The sequence below is a fragment of the Corylus avellana genome, chromosome 8 (assembly GCF_965113065.1).
Source record: "Corylus avellana chromosome 8, dhCorAvel1.hap1.2, whole genome shotgun sequence".
In the NCBI taxonomy this organism is placed as follows: Eukaryota; Viridiplantae; Streptophyta; class Magnoliopsida; order Fagales; family Betulaceae; genus Corylus; species Corylus avellana.
In genome coordinates this window covers 2,998,402-3,010,000 of record NC_142497.1, presented here as the reverse complement: position 1 = coordinate 3,010,000, position 11,599 = coordinate 2,998,402, and the positions used below count along the sequence as shown (strand labels likewise).

At 38.8% G+C, this 11,599-nt stretch overlaps 1 pseudogene; it reads right to left on the bottom strand.

Annotated features, from left to right (window-relative positions):
- Positions 1-1,268: 1,268 nt before the first annotated feature.
- LOC132164303 (cytochrome P450 CYP94D108 pseudogene) lies at positions 1,269-3,039 on the bottom strand (annotated as a pseudogene).
- Positions 3,040-11,599: the final 8,560 nt, after the last annotated feature.

Below are 11,599 nucleotides of genomic sequence, written 5' to 3'. Positions count from 1 at the left end.
TCTTTCTCGTCTTTTATCCTGAATAGAGTGTGAAATTGACAAATGAACATTGAGATATAAATAGAAAGCAAGATAAGAGAAAGGAAAAAGAAACGGAGAGAGAAATAGAGAATTTGAGAACTTTTTGTTTTCTTCATTTAGAAATCAATTAGATGCATTCCAAATAAAATTCCTAAGTTTTAATTGTCTCACATTGAGATATAAAGTGAAAGCAAGAGAAGATAAAAAAGAAAAATAAAGAGAGAAAGAGAGAGTTTGAGATCCTTTTGTTTTCTTTATTAAGACAATTAAATATATTACAAATAAGACTCATACGTTTTAATGGTCTCTCATTGAGATATAAACAAAAAGCAAGAGAAGATAAAAAAAAAAAAAAATTAAATAAAGGGAGAGAAAGAGAGAATTTGAAAACCTTTTGTTTTCTTCATTAAAACAATTCAATGCATTAGAAATAAAACCCCTAGGTTTTAATTGTCTCACTAAAAGGCTAACATCTAAACGTTTACTTAACTCTTTAAAACGTCATGTGTTGCAATTCTAGGCACTCTCTAATAAGACTAGTTCACTAACAAAAAAATATAGATTCAAGACACGTGTTACAATTCTATACACTCTTTAAGCCAAAACTCGGCTTTTATATATATATATATATATATATATATATATGAGATTAACTTTTCTTTCAATGCAACTTCTTTGGGTAAAGAATTGTCTCTCTCTCTCTCTCCCCTAAGAAAGAGAAAGAAAGCGATAATCAGGAGTCCTTTTCTGTGGCGAAAATAGTGATAATTATAATCCGTGACCACTGAGTCAAGCAAAAGCAGAATCTGATGTGAATTAGCGGCAGCAAACTGTCGGTTAAAAATGTGTTTGAAGCTTTACCGCCTTTTCCTCTCAACCGGAAGAGAAAGTGCTAAAAAGTCAAATAAGTAAATTTTAAAAAAATTTAAAATTGATGTAACAAATCGTAAGTAACAAATAAGGAAGAGATAATTGTATTTTTTTAACTTAAAATTTCTTGTCACATCAATTTATAAACTTTTTTAAATCTATTTGACTTTCTAGCATTTCTTCAGTGGAAACGAGCAGTTGCTTCACCTGTCTCAAGCCCGGCGGAACATCTCCTATTCGTTCAACTTTCTAGCTCCCATAGATGTACCATCTTAGGATAAATTATCGGTCGAAACTCGAAAATGGTTTTTGTCGTAAAAAGTTGACTTATTATGTTATAAAATTATAGTTTTATACGCAAATTAAAAAATAATAAAGTAAAAATTATAGTTTTATACGCAAATTAACAATTTTAGCAAAACACAAGGTCTCACACTAAAATTCACACAATGCCCTCAGAAAAGGTAATCATAATCTACCACGTGGCACCCTACCTAGCACATGTGTAGCTGCCTCCTCCTTATTAGTTTAACAGGCAATCCGCCCCTCATCTTAAGTAGTAGCGCTAGTGTGTAAGGCGGGTTCATCATCTTCTCTGCAGTTGCACCGCCATCAACGACCACGACATCAAACTCATTCATCACAGCCGCCGCCACCGACTTCATCTGCAAATAAGCCATCTCCTTCCCCAAACAAATCCTGGGCCCACAATGAAACACCGGGAACCGATTCTGATCCGACGGCTGAAAAGCCCCATCATCGTCCAACCATCTCTCCGGCCTAAACTCCCTACAATCCTCTCCCCACACCCTCTCCATCCTCCCCATCGCATAAGCCGAGTAATCGGCAAACCACCCCTTCCCCACGCGAGTCCCATCTGGTAAAACATCATCATCCACCGTCAATCTGGAATTGATCGGTAAGGGTGGGAACAACCGCATGGTCTCCGATAGAGCTGCATGTAGGTAATGGAGCTTCTTCAGCTCGTCGTAGCTGAAAATTCGCGGCTCTTTCGCCGGCGCCAACGCCACGGCCGATAACTCCGCGTGTATCAAACGCGTGCACCGAGGGTGCCCGGATATCAACCAGAAGAACCATGTCAAGGCCGTTGACGTTGTGTCTCTCCCAGCAAGTATGAAGCTTATGACTATGTCTCTCAAGAACTTTCTCTTGTGTTCTTCATCTTGGAACTCCATGCTCAAGCTCGAGAACATGAATCTGGACAACAAATCTTGATCACCTTCTTGATCTTGTTCTTTGGACCGGATGATATCCATGGCGTAGCGGCTGATCACTTCTATGGCTTCCTTGTATCTTTTTTCCGAGCCAATGTTGAGAAATCTTTTCAACTTCCATAGCAGAGGAAGCGGCGACAAAAACCTTGATGAGCTAATCTCCACGGCATCATCAAAAGCTTTGGCGAAGTCGGAGCTCGGCGTGTTTTGGTGCATGTTGTCGGAGACCAAGCACGCGGGGTTCACGCCAAATGCAACGTGGCATATGTTGTCGAAGCCAAATCTCTGCAACACGTCTTGAAGATCGACGACTCTGTTGTCGCCGTCGCTGGCGGCGGAGAGGAAAGGAATGAGGCGGGTCGAGATCTCGGAAGCGACGGTGTCGGAGATGAAGTGTTTGAGGGAGTTGGTTTTGAACTCGTGGCTTGCGATCTTGCGCTGGAGAGTCCAGAGAGGGGCGTCGACGTTGAAGATGCCGTCGCCGAGGAGCTCCGAGAGGACGTCGTGGAAGCGAGAGCCTTTGATATAGTTTTGGAAGTTGGAGTGGAGGAAGTGATCGACGTTGGCGGGGTTGGCGGTGCAGACGCCATGGGAGAGGTCGAGGAAGTTGCGGACTTGGAAAGTGGATGATGGGGTTTGGGAGAGCATGTCGGTGACCCAGTCGTGGAGGCGGTGGCGGTTGCGGAGGAGACCCACCAGGTTTCCGATGATGGGGTATGATTGTGGGCATGGGGTTTTGGAGGGAGATGATTGAGACTTATTAGAAAGGAAGCTGAAGATGATAATGAAGAGTACTGGGATGAAGAAACAAAGGGTTAAGGAGAGAAAGGGATCGGAGGAAATACTACTGTTGAGCTCCAACATAGCCTCTTCTTTTTGTGTTTGTGATGAGGAGTAGGGGTAGGAAGGCTAAAAGGATCAGAATTTAATGTTTAATTATTAATTTAAACTAATAATTTAACATTATCTTACATCTTTATATAAGAATAAGATAAATAGTCAATGAATATTAAGACAGTTTTTTTTTTTTTTTATAGAAAAAGTCGTGCTTCAAATATTATTGATATAAACCTTCTCAACAAAAATAAGTTCCTGAATACATTCAGGAAAGTGCTCTAAGCAAAGCTGGTCTACACGTGATTCTAAAGCAAACTTTGAAAGTCTGTGGGCCACAGAGCTCCTTAGCCTCCTGTATCACTCCCCTGTAGCTCCCCATCCAAATCCCATCAGAGTTAAGTGCATTTACAACCTCAAGAGCATCCCCTTCTGCAATCACCTTCCTCAACCCCAGCCTAAGGTTCAGTACCGCCACATTCCAAGCCGCCAGAGACTCCGCTGATGCAGGATCTGTGATGTAATTCCTCGATGCACACCAGGCCGCCACAGCAACTCCCTCATGGTTTCTGGCAACAATTCCCATGCCCATTCTGTTTTCTGCTTTGTCAATGGAGGCATCCCAATTGAGCTTGATGAAACCCAAAGGTGGTTGCTTCCAAACCTCCGTCAGTTGGCATTTCGGATTTGGGGTTCTAGCCATTGGGTGGCCTTAATAGAACACTATCTTTTCAACCATTTTCCTTCAACTTAGGAAATAAAACTACTTTTTATTTCTCTATTAAAAAAAAAACTTCATAGATTTCCTTATTTTTTTTCTATATGAATTAAATATTATTTATTTTTATCATTGCAACCAATGAGAGAGAATCGTTGGAACATGTGAAAAGAAATAAGAGAGAATCAGTTTCTTATAATTTAATAATGCATTCGGTATCTACAGTGTTTCCCAATGCATTGAAAAACACTGTTAGTGCTGGGCACGGGTCGAGTCGGATCGGGGATTGGTTTTTTCCCACCCGACCCGCAACTTGCGGGTTTGGATTTTTTCAACCCACCACCCAAGCCCAATGACCAAGATCCGCGCGGGTCGGGTATTTGCAGTGTGGGTTTAATAGCTATGGGTCTTGCGGGTTTGCGGGTCGGGTAGGGTTTATTCGCATGGCATTTTTGTAATTTTTTTTATTCAATTTTTTGGACTAGGCCCAAAAGGCCACACCTATATGGGCATTTTCTATTATTTTTGAACCAGAATATGGGCTTTTTGTTGGGTTTAAGCCTAAAAATGATATTTTGGCTTTTTGTTGGCTTTTTTTTGGGCTTTCAATCTTTCATAAAAATGATATTTTGGCTTTCATAAAAATATAGTTAGCTTTCTTTTTTTATCAAAAAGATGAGGAAAAAAACAAACAAAAAAATTACTTAACACCCATAGTTTATAGTTACATTAAAGCAACAACAAAAATTCTTTCAAACTAAAAGCAACAAAATGCAATTTCAAGTAAAATGACTAATCATCTAGAATACAACTTCAACTTCAAGTCCAGAATACAATTTCAACTTTAAGTCAGTGAAGTCACTAATCATTCTCAAGTAACTTCAAAAGGATGAGGAAAAAAACAAACCAAAAAATTACTTAACACCCATAATTTATAGTTACATCAAAGCAACAACAAAAATTCATTACTTCAAATTAAAAGCAACAAAACCCAACAAAATGCAATTTAAAGTAAAATGACTAATCATCTAGAATGCAACTTCAACTTCAAGTCACTAATTATCCTCAAGTAACTTCAAAAAGATGAGGAAAAAAACAAACCGAAAAATTACTTAACACCCATAGTTTATAGTTACATCAAAGCAACAACAATAATTCATTACTTCAAACTAAAAGCAACAAAACCCAACAAAATGCAACTTAAAGTAAAATGACTAATCATCCAGAATGTAACTTCAACTTCAAGTCCAGAATGCATCTTCAACTTCAAGTCACTAATCATCCTCAAGTAAAATACTGATGTTCTTCAAAGTAACTTCTACAAAGAATGAAAAAAAAAAAAAAAAAAAACCATTACAATATCAATTGAAACCGATAAATGAAATTTGTAAATAGCAAAATATATTAAGCAAACTAAAATGAATAAATGATGAAAAAATTGACCTGAATCGAGCTTATAACTTTCAGCATCATCAACCATATCTAAGTCAGAACTTAGGGGCTTTGATCTTAACCAATTTTATGCACATATCAATGCTTCAACCGTACTTGGGGCCAATGAACTTCGAAAAGGATCCAACACACGTCCTCCGGTGCTAAAAGCCGACTCTGAAGCAACTGTTGTAATGAGAATAGCCAACACATCTCGGGCTATTTTGGCAACTATTGGGAATTTGGTTGAGTTCACCTTCCACCAATTTAAAATATCAAAATTCGCATTCGCTTTTTCAACATCCTCCATCAAATATCGATTCATCTCTGATTTGTTTTCAATATCACTTTTAGAAGTTAGGTACTTATAAAACCTATTCATGAAGTAGAGGTTAGCATTCTCACTTTCTTCTATTTTCATTGAGGAACCTTGATGCAATCCACTACTTGTAGAACTTGAGATGAACTCTCTCCGGAGTTGTAGTGATCATATAATTTGTTAAGGATTGACTTCAATTTTTTCTTCATTTCGTTACATCTATCAACACCAAGAAAATATTTGAACCAATATTCTAAAGACACCAATTTGGTTCATGGATCAAGTATAACCACAATAAACATCATCAAGTTAACCCTATCATTGTTCTCACTTCTCAATATCCCCCCAATATTTATTGTACTTCGTCATCATCTTCTCCACCATAGTACTCAATACATAATCACCATTATCAATATACTCTTGTAAATGCATTTGAATGCCACAAATTTCTTGAAAGTACATATTAAAAGTACAATACAAAGACCCCGAAATTCGAATTGTTGCATCATAAAAAAGTTTGAGAAACTTGAGAAAAATCTTAATACGACTCCAATCAGCACAAGTAGGAGGTCCCAAACCTTTTTTCTCATTCTTTTCCTCGATCAATGTATGCTTAAAGGTCTTATCAAGCTCTTCCATAAGTTGGAAAGCAGCTCGACATTTTTCAGCACCTTCCAACATCAAATATGTAGAGTTCCATCTAGTGGGAACATCAAGACACAACAAACCCTTGAAATCAAGTTGTTCTCTTTCAATACAAGCCTTAAACTTGTCAAATCTTGCAGGTGAAGACTTCACATACTTCACTGCACTTCTAACCCTCACAACGGACTCATCAACCTCTTTCAAACCCTCAGTCACAATAAGATTTAGTATGTGTGCACAACACCTGATATGCATAAACTGACTCTCTAATATGACGCCCTCCTTATTACTAGTTCTCTTCTTCACAAACTCCAAAGCACCATCATTGGTAGAAGCATTGTCAACTGTGATAGTGAAATGTTACGAATACCCCACGCATGCATACACGACAAAATCTTATCCCCAATGGTATTAGCTTTGTGATTAGGAATTAAACAAAAGTTTAAAATTTTTTTGTGTAAGTTCCAATCACTATCAACAAAATGAGAGGTGACTACCATGTAATTAAGGTTTTGAATCGAAGTCCACGTATTAGTGGTAAGACAAACCCGAACCCCAGTTGTCATAAACATTGCCCTCAACTTTTCCTTCTCAGACAAGAAGAGCTTAACACAATCCTTCATTACAGTGTAACAAGAATGAATTGAAAACCTAGGCTCAACTATATTCATGAAATCCCGAAACCCTTCACCTTCCACAAACCTAAATGGCAACTCATCCTTAATTATCATCTTAGCAATTGCTTCCCTTATTTTCGCAGCATTATATTTAGTAATCACCAAATTACCAACAGATCCTTCTCCCAGTGCCATTTGACCTTCCCTTTTACCCTCAAAACTTAACTTTGATTGCGACTTATCATCTTTATCAAACGTACTGGGATATTTGCAAGTATTCCTCAAATGCCCAAGCATGGCATTTGTACCATGCTTTCTAGTGTGACAACTAAACAATTTGTTACAATACTTGCATTGTGATTTAGGATCCTTAGGATCACCTCCCTCTAACTTGGTAAAATGTTTCCACACCACTGATGTTTACTCAGATTTATAGGTTTTGGTGGGAGAGCTGAACTAGGGTTAGGAATAGATGACACAGAACTAGAACCAACAGCACTACTTGAATGACCATCTATGAGTCTACAATAAGTGGAAAACAAAAAAAAAAAAACAAATCAATATTGCATAATCATACCAAACATAATCAGACCATAAATTATTAACAACTAACAAGAATCCTTAACAAAAATGGCTTATCAAAATAAAATGGCAAGAATTTAATGTATGTTTAGTGAAAAGTATGCTTATCAAAACATTAATGTATGCTTATCAAAAATTGCTTATCAAAATTAGTGAAAAGTAATCTTTCTATCTCTTTTTTTTTTTTTTTTTTTTTTAATAATAATTGTATTTTTTTTTTGACATGTCCACACAAGGGAAGGGTGAGGGGGGATTCGAATTAGTGACTTCCACTTCATGAGATGGGGTTCACAGCCGATTGAGCTACCCATTGAGGACTTTAATAATAATTGTAATGTGTGATGGATGATGCATTTGGAATTTTAAAATATTAGGTCTACTTCTTGTGATAATGTGTGTTGTCCCAAAGGGATAGCTAGGGACAGCATTTGTCCTGTTGTGTACCTAATCTGTCCTAGTGTACAATACATAAACACAAAGCAATTTGGTTGGTTTTTCTCCAGTTTGGAACTTTGGAGCTGATATGGTTTCTTAAGTAAAACAAAAATTCTTGAAGATAACAGGGAGTGGGACTTTGGCCTTTCATACCATTGTGATTAATTTATTACAGTAAGCAATTATTAGGTGAGATTGGGGTCCTTGGGGATTCCAAGGCTCAGTTACAAGTGCACTACTTTTTGATGGGGGTGCATGTGAAAAAAAGAAGAAGAAAAAGCTACACTTGAAGAAGGCATCCCAAGACAAAACAGAACTCCTTCGATTGAAAGGTCTCAAGTCAAAATTTTATCTTAAGAATAGCCAGGTGTAACTTGGTCAAAGCCTGTGCATAAGATTATTATTTAACACAATTCGCATACACCAAACAATGTGATCTGCTACTTAAGAGCGTTGGATAAAAAGACTGAAAACCCCCGGGTAGATAATCTCTATTTAAAGACATCCAATCCAATCATCAGGATCACGTTAACCAAATAAATAATTTCAGGCCAAGTTTTTGCTCTAGTGTTTCTTGCCATTTTATGTTGAGATGCAGAACAAATAAATAAAATTGCTTATCAACATAATCAGACCATTTTATGTTTCCATGATGCACATACAATGTCATCGCTTAAACCAAACAGTGATTAAATGGTTTCATCTACAAAAGGGTAATGCATTTAACTGTGAGAACTTGAAATAAAAATGATAAGAACCAAACAGAAAAGAGAGAGAGTACCCTTCTGATCTGAGATCGAGAGGTGAGACTCGAGAGTGACTCAGTGAGATGGGTCCGATGGCAGATCAAGAGGTGCCGTGTGTGGAGTCTGCAGACCGTACGGTCGATGGCTGGCGAGGACTGGGGAGTGAGATGGCTATGTTGAGGACTTGAGGTTGAGGGCTGGGTCTGGGTGAACGGTGAACGCCGAAAGGGAGAAAGAGAGGCTGAATCCTGAATGGGTTACGAGTCTGAGGTCTCTTAAGTGTCTAGGGTTTTCAAAATTTGTTTTTTGGTGTTTTTGGAGCGGGTCGGGGCGGGTACCTGCATAAAAAAAAATTTAGTAAACCTGAAACCCGCCCCGCACGGGTTGGATATTTTCAACCCAAACCCGCGAAAATACACATTGAACCCGCACGGGGCGGGGCGGGGCGGGTCGTTGGGTTGGACGGGTTTTTGCCCAGCCCTAAACACTGTAGATTCCCTTTTGTATTGGTTATATTTAGGGCTTCTGATGTGGGTGTTTTTTGTGATTTTTTTGAGATTTTTCCTAAATATAGATAAGAGAATGGGCTATAGAAAGTCTGCTGCTAGTGCTCTTATAGGACTCCAGTTGTTCCATCGCAAGTCTGAGGATTTGTGTTGGGGAAGAGAACTCCCCCAAAAACAACCTTATTCCTTTGAAGCCATATCTGCCTTGATACCACTGCAAACAAATTAAATTCTTCATTACCCAGTAAATTCAGCATTCGCTCTATTATGTCCACAAAAGTGTCAACATAGCTAGAGCTTTTCTGAATCTTTATTGGGCAATTAGCCCATACATCTTGTGCTGAAGGACAACTCCAGAGTACGTGCCCCATCGTTTCCTCCTCCATTCTACAGATTGGGCAAGTCGAATCTGGCAGAATCTTTCGGTGACATAACTTCTCATTGGTGGGCAGTGAGTTGTTGCACACCCTCCATAAGAACATTTGCACCACTCCAAGGCAGGTCATCTTCCAAATTTTCTTCCACATCTCAGTCCTTGGATCAACATACGAGCATGAAGCCTTCTCTTGCTCCTTCAGAGTTAGTGCTAGATGGTACGCACTTTTCATTGTAAATTCCCCATTCTTTGTCGCAGCCTATACAAGTCGATCAGGTTGGCGCCTTGGGCAAATTACAATACTCCCAATCCTCTGTGCTTCCTCCTCCATGAAGAATTGCTGTATCAGCGGGATATTCCACCAGTTACTATCCACATCGAAAAGGTCACATACTCGTGCTTCCGAGGACAAAATACAAACAGGCGTCTGGACAGTGAAAGTTTGGATAGATGGAATCTATTGATCATGCCAAATTTTTATCGTTCTCCCATCTCCCACGCGCCATATCGACCCTTTGGATAAAAGGTGTTTCGCATTCCAGAGGCTTCTCCAGGCAAATGAAGGCTTGGAGCCCAATCTAGAATCAAGAAAGTTATTGCTTGGAAAATATTTCTCCTTCAAGATTTGTGCCACCAGGGAGTCTAGATTTTTTAAAATTCTCTCCCCCTGCTTTGCCAGCAGCGCCTGAGTGAAGCACTCCAGATCACGGTACCCCGGCTCTCCCTGTGATTTTGCCCTCCCATCTTCTCCCAGCTCATCCAAGCCATTCGGGATTGGTTCTCCTTGTGCCCCCACTCAAACCTCAGCATCAAAGAATTTATTCTCCGGCACAACGTCTTTGGAAGCTGAAAAATGCTCATGGTGTATGTTGGTATTGCCTGAATAATTGCTTTCAGCGGCACTTCTCTCCCTGCTTGAGTCACATCTACATTCAAATCTCTCCTTTTCATCTACCTTTCAAAGTACTATATATTTCTCATATAGATTTGGGGTGGTCGTTGCCATTGGAGGTGGCCAAGGCCACCCCGAAAATCTACCGTGGTGGTGTGACCATCTTAGGTCCTAAAGCGTTGGGCGGCTCCCCCTGCAAATCAAGGGTTCTTTTAAAATTTGAGTTTTTTTTTTTAAAAAAAAAAAAAAGAAAAAAAGAAAAAAAGAAAGAAAGAAAAGTAAAGTTTTTGATAATTTTGGTTCAACTCCGATTAAAATACATATGTTGTAACCAAAGTAAGAAATATTAATAACTATTTTATTACACTTTTGTCTATTTCTAATAATAGCTATTCGTGTTCCTAACGGAATACTCATTTCGCAAACCAAACGAGGCCTTAGTGTTCTCTTGCCATTATAAAAATAGCTATGAGTGTTAAATTCTACATTGTCTAGTTATTAGGTGAAATTATGCTTTATAAAAAATTCTAGAAAAACTCCAAATTGGCTAATTCTTTTGGGGTGATAACAAGAATATAATTTGCATTTTTTCTTGATTTATTACATAGTGGGTCTGGGTGATTCAATGATGGGGTAACAATTATTCTTATAATAAATATGGGGGAATATAAGCGGAAGCAATATAGGAAATAAACACAAAGAATTTACGGGTGGTTCGGTGTTAGACACTTACGTCCACCACTCAAAATACCCTTAAGGGTTACATTGTGCTCATTAACTTTTTTTGTCTACAATACAAAGGTCCCTATTTATAGGGTAATGTCTAAATATAAGTTTGGTAATCAAATCCCCTTGATTTGATTACAATCTCAATATATGATTACAATCAACCCATAAATAGAGAATATTTCAATATCACCATAATTATGGAATATATGGAAAATATAATATATTTTCCATATATTCTAACATCCCCCCTCAAACTCAAGGTGGAATATTCTGGAACCTTGAGTTTGAAATTCGAAACAATGATGACGGCGGTGGCGGAGGCTGAGAACGAGCCATAGATGGTGGCGATTGCTGGAGGAGATAGAGGCTGGCAGGCGGCTAGTGACAGCGGCAAGTGGTTGGTGAATGCAGATTCAAAAGGGCCAGCAATGGGCCAAACTCCGAAAAGGGCCGACAACGGGCCAGGGCTAACAAGGAGCCAAACTTTAAAATGGGCCGACAACAGGCCAAGGCTGACAATGAGCCAAAAATAAAAAAGGGGCCAACTACAGGCCAGGGCTGACTATGAGCCAAAAATAAAAAGGGCAGACTTGGGCCAAAAATAAAAAGAAAATGAGCCCACTTGGGCGGTTATCAGATTGGC